The sequence below is a fragment of the Humulus lupulus genome, chromosome X (assembly GCF_963169125.1).
Source record: "Humulus lupulus chromosome X, drHumLupu1.1, whole genome shotgun sequence".
In the NCBI taxonomy this organism is placed as follows: Eukaryota; Viridiplantae; Streptophyta; class Magnoliopsida; order Rosales; family Cannabaceae; genus Humulus; species Humulus lupulus.
In genome coordinates, this window is record NC_084802.1 from 11,537,572 (window position 1) to 11,543,682 (window position 6,111).

At 36.3% G+C, this 6,111-nt stretch overlaps 1 non-coding gene across 1 annotated transcript; it reads left to right on the forward strand.

Moving 5' to 3' along the window:
- Window positions 1–1,577: 1,577 nt before the first annotated feature.
- Window positions 1,578–1,684, forward strand: LOC133807572 (small nucleolar RNA R71). The gene has a single exon (XR_009879477.1). It is a non-coding gene; the product is annotated as a small nucleolar RNA R71 (small nucleolar RNA).
- The last annotated feature ends 4,427 nt before the right edge of the window (window positions 1,685–6,111 follow it).

The window sequence follows — 6,111 nt, forward strand, 5'->3', positions numbered from 1 at the left end:
AAGACATTAAAACTTATTTCCTCATTTTGGACTCGCAACCTTAACTCCCCCTTTTGTACGTCGATTAAAGCTCGTCCTGTGGCTAAGAATGGCCTTCCAAGAATGATTGGGACGTTGGCATCCTCCTCCATATCAAGTACAATAAAGTCTGCTGGGAAGATGAACTTGTCCACTTTTACTAGAACATCTTCAATAATACCCCGAGGATGTGCTATTGATCTGTCTACCAACTGAAGAGTCACTGTTGTAGGTCTTGCTTCCCCAAGCTTCAATCTTCTGAAAACAGAAAGTGGCATTAGATTAATGCTCGCCCCCAAATCACATAGAGCATTCATGCTCTCAAAATTCCCAATAGTGCAGGGTATTTGAAACTCCCAGGATCTCTCAGTTTCTAAGGAAGCTTCCTTTGCAGAATGGCACTGCACTCTTCAGTGAGCGCCACCATCTCATAATCCTCCATCTTCCTCTTCTTGGACAGTATTTCCTTCATAAACTTCACATAACTTGGCATTTGTTCAAGTGCCTCGGCAAAAGGTATGTTAATGTAAAGTTTTCAAAAATTATCTAGAAACTTCGAAAATTGTTTGTCAAGAGTCTTCTTCTGAAGTCGCTGAGGATATGGAATCTTGATGTGGTGCTCATAACTCACTGGTGACTGATTCTTCTCAAGGTCTTCAATAACCTCTTCTTCTACCTTACCCTCATTCTCAACTTCAACTTTTGGTGCAGGTATAGACTTCTTGACTGGCTCTTCCAACTTCTTCCCACTCCTCAAAGAGATTGCACTGCACTGCTCTTTAGGATTCACCTCTGTATTACTTGGCAAATTTCCTTGAGGCCTACTTTGTAACATATTTGCCAATTGACCAACTTGCATCTCAAGATTCCTGATGGATGAGCGAGTTTCTGTCATAAACTGAGTTTGAGTGTTGGTGAGAGTCAATAATATAGCTTGCAATTCATTATGCCTTTCAGGTGGAGCTTGATTCATTGATTGTTGAGGCCTAGGCTGTTGTGATGAAGAGGCTTGATGCATTGGTGGCTAAGGCATATTATTCTGAAATTGACCCTGAAACTGAGGTTGTTGGCCCTGATTATTCCTCCAAGAAAAATTAGGATGATTTCGCCACCCAGGATTGTAAGTATTAGAGAATGGATTATTGAATGGCCTCTGAAAGTTTCCCACTGCTTGAACCTGAGCTTGATCCATCGGAATGTTATTGTTAATACTGGTAGGGCACTGATCAATAGAGTGAGAACCACCACAAATTTCAAACCTAGCTGCCATTTGTACCGCATTAGCAGATACAGTGCTCTGTTGTAACTGTTTTGTCAAGGAGGCTACTTGTGCTGTTAGAGCAGTGATGGCATCCAGCTCATGCACCCCAGCTACCTTTCTGACCCCCGATGATCTTTCCTCAAACCACTGATGATTATTTGTGGCCATGTCCTCCAGCAGCTCATAAGCACCAGTTGCACTCTTGCTCATAAAAGTACCACCCGCTGCAGCATCAATAATGGTTCTAGTAGTAGGACATAAACCATTATAAAAATTCTGCACTAACATCCACTGTTCAATGCTATGATGAGGACATCTTCTCAAAAGTTCTTTGAACCGTTCCCAAGCTTCATACAATGATTCTCCATCATTCTGTGAAAAATTATTGATTTCTCCCCTCAATTTAGCAACCTTGGAAGGAGGGAAGAATTTTGACAAAAACTTCTGAGCCAAATCTTGCCAGGTAAATATAGAGTTCGGTTGCAAAGAGTTCAGCCAACTTTTAGCTCTATTCCTCAGAGAAAATGGGAAAAGCCTAAGTTTAATAGCGTCATCACTCACCCCATTGTATTTAAAAGTTCCACACAGCTCCAGAAAATCAGACAAATGGGTGTGAGGATCTTCAGAAGGCAACCCATTAAATTGAACAGAGGATTGTACCATTTGTAGAATAGCTGGCTTGATCTCAAAGTTGTTAGCCTGTTCAGCTGGTGGGCGTATACTGTTTTGTACTCCCGTCAGAGTGGGCAGTACATAGTCTCTCAGGCTCCTCTCAGCATTGTTCTGAGCCTGACCCCCTTGTGTAATTCCAGGAATTAAAGCATTCCTCTCATCCCCATCATTCTGTGTCATCTTCACAGACTTCTGGGCTTCCCTCTTGTTCTTTCTATTTTTCTTGCAAGACTTTTCAATCTCAGGATTCAAAGGAACAAGATTGTCTGCTCCTCTTCTGCTACGCATATAACACAATTCACCTGAGATAGACAAATTAAGCAACTAAACAGATTAGAAACAAGAGAAATTAAAATCAAATTAGAATAAAAATTAATCAGACTGATATTGATAATTATTTTTAGTCCCCGGCAACGGCGCCAAAAACTTGTTGCGAAAATTAAGCTATGCAAGTGCACACAGTCGCAATTTGTAATAATATGGTAAAAACCAAGTATCGTCCTCAAGAACTGAATTCTCAATTACCAATCAATTAATTTCTCTTTCTATTTGATCAATTAGAATTCTTGATTCTTATAGACACAACAAAAGAAACTATAATATTCAGAAACTATAATATTCAGAAACAATAATTAAAAATTAAATAAAATAACAAATAATAGCAAAACCTTGGATCTTGCGGCCGCAGGAGGTATCCACTGTAAAACAATTAGGAATCCTAATCTTCTCTACTATCCACTCTATTAATCTTTAATGCAATTACTACTGAAATTCTTCTCATTGAAATGATAGGTATGCAAAAGTGTTAACTATTCGAGTTAAGAAATAGAAAACTCAACCTAGTGTGAATTCCCTATATTTCTATGGTAAATTCAAACAATAGGAAGCAGTGAATACATCCCTCAATCACATAAACCAATTTGATACTCTTGTTCTAAATTGAAATCTATGTCTATTCAATTTTAGCATATTCAAATCCCACTTTTCAGATTTTGATTCAAATTCGTAAATCATATGTAAAAGTTGCGCAGTCAATTACATACACAATAAACACAAATTGAATAGATTTCAGATGAAGAGGAAATAGATAAATGCATTAAATCATAATAGAGTTTCAAGAGAGTCAATTAGAAAACCTAAACAGAAATTTAGTTCATGTTTATCATTAAGAAATCCATAAACATGAAATTAACATAAACTAAAATTAAAAAAGAAAAGAAAAGAAAAGAACTCTAGATGATCAATCCAAAAGCCTCCTTAGCCTCCTCTCTCAGTCCAGAACTCCAAAAGTGCCTCCATTGCCTCTCCTTAATCGTAATTTAACCTAATTAGTGTTTTGTTAAACATGAAATGACTAAAACGCCCTTAATTAAAAATCTGCGTTTTTCTCATTTCTAGACACATCCTGCGGTTGCAGGATGTCATTCCTGCGGTCGCAGGAATGCTCTAGAAATGCAAAAACTTCTCTGGAGTTGCGGCCGCAAGACTTACTTCCTGCAGTCGCAGGAAGTGCTCCGAAACACCGTTTTCCACCAATTTTTGTCATTTTTTCGATTTTTCCACCACACCTAAGTCACCTAAGCCCTTCGACACCTGAAAACATACAAAAACAAACGTAAAATAGAACAAAACAAAACAAACACCTAATACTTTTCCTGAAAAACACATAGATAAATGAGTCTAAAACTCATTTATCACGACACAAGTCAACACTGCCCATCGACTTTCTTCAGTTGTTCAGGATGATGATGGATTTATTAATGATGATGAAGATGATATGGCGAACATCGTAGAAGAAGCAAAAAATGAGGATGAATTTCTTCTCTGCCTTAGTCATGATAATATTGATCTCATGTGCCTGATAGATGTTAAGTTAATTAGTGATGATAGTGACTTTTCTACTTAGTTTTGTATCTCTGTAAAAGTATTATACATATTGAGAAATAAAAAGTTTGTTTCCATATAGCATGTTTCAAAGTAACTAATCAATTAAAATAATACTCATTATAAAGTTAATTATAAATAAGAATTAAATTTTAAAATGGATAACTTAAATCACTTTTGTGTTAGTAGATGTCAGCGGATGTGGCTAGAGCCCACAGTGGGGATGCTGGAAGTTATCCTCCATCGGATCCTATAGGATCCTAACTTCATTTGAGTTATGTAATTTATTTTTGTTTTCTTTTATTCCATTATATATGTTTATCCTATATATACTAATATTTTATGTATTGTTATTCAAAATAAATACAGCAGTCCCAACTAAAAGAAAGGTGACACTGCTATTGGAAAAGATTTAGATGACAAACGACATAAAAATAGAAAACCACTGGAAATAATGTTTTTCCCACGAATGTACAAGGTTTTTGGGGGCGAGCACGCTGTTTTTGTTCACCTCATGGGCACCCAAATTAAAACGAAGGTTCCCAAATATTATAATTCATGGGAATTAGTACCTCAACATTACAAGGACCAAGTCATTGGCATGATCAAGGTAAAAAAATATTAAATTATTTTTTTAAAATGTTTCTTTAATATAGTACATATATTATTGATATGTTTATGTTTCAATTTAGTGGTATTATCAAATAGAGGACCGCGATGATTTCTTAAAGTGTATAGATGGTATTGATCGAGAGATGAAAGATCGATACTGTCATAGGAAATCAATAAGACACAAACACTTTTAGAAATACTACAAAGGACCAGAGGATTGAGACAAGGTTCTATACAAAGCAACCAAGGATGTTAACAAGGAGGAGTGGAAGCAGATTTGTCAGTTATTTACAAGTGCGCAATATATTGCGCACTCCCTAAAGAACAAGGAAAATCAGAAGAAACAGAAGTATTCTACAATGCAGGGTACAAAATCGTTGGCGGCCATCTGTCACGAAAGAGTAAGTGAAAGGTAAAATGTTATCAAAATTATTTTCTTTTAAATTATATATTCTCTTACATTTGGGTTATACTTTTTAGGTGAACCTTGACCTTATTGAGTCATGGAAGGAATACCACTTGAAGAAAGCAACAATTGATTTTGTGAACAACGATGCTCGCCAAAATTATGTAAGGGGTCGGGGTCATCATCTACCTAGCGCTCTCACTTCAGCGAGTCTCAAGCCCTTCCTCAACGTTTATCAAAACAGATAGAAAATTTGGAGAATAAGGTAAAGAATTTGATTGACCAAGTCAAGTTTTTGGCCCAATTTCTTCCACCTTCATTTCGTCCACCAAACATTCAGATGTTACCTATGCCTAATAGCAGCAACAATATTTTTGGAGCTTCACCTTCTCAACCTCCAGCTCCAGCTTATCATTCCATGTACGGGACATCGTCGTCTTTTCCTATGACATCTTCTTACATGTACAGAGCAACACCATCACCTTATCTGTGACCGATTCTACTGTCGTCGCAGCCACCATATCCCTACATGTATGGAGCATGATTGTCCACATTACCTCCCCAATATCCATGGCCAATGTCGCCGCAGCCACCTCAACCACCACAACCGCAACAAGAAGACACTATGGAGGATGGCACATCTGACATAGGAGACTAGATTTATATTATTATTAGTCAATTGTTACATTATATTAACAATATGGATATTTGTTATCTTAATGAACTAAATTTGAATATTTAATATAATATTTTTATTTTTAAATATATCTATTTTTAATAATTTAAATTTTAATTAATTATTAAAATAAAATTATGATTTTTTTATAAATAAAATAGTATTAGGGGCAACAATGTCGCTCTTAATAATCAAGTATTAAGGACGACTTGAGACATATCAAGAGCAATACATACACAAAAAATTTGCCACATGTGAAAAAGTTTGGGACGACATCTCAAATTTTAGGGGAGACTTTTATGGTCTTGTAGGTTTAGTTTTTAGTCTTTTGTTTGTTTAAATCTCAACAATTGGTGTCTATTTACACTACTACAAAACTGTACTTAGGCAACACACGAGAGACAACAATTTTTGTAGAACTATTGTCTGGTGTCTAAAATAGACATGGCACAACAATAGCTCTTGAACTGTCATGTCATGCAAATTAAAACTTACATGAGACAGCAGTTCTAGTAAGACTATCGTAACATGGCTACATGAGACGACATTTCTACGAAAACTGATGTCTCATCCTGTGACAGT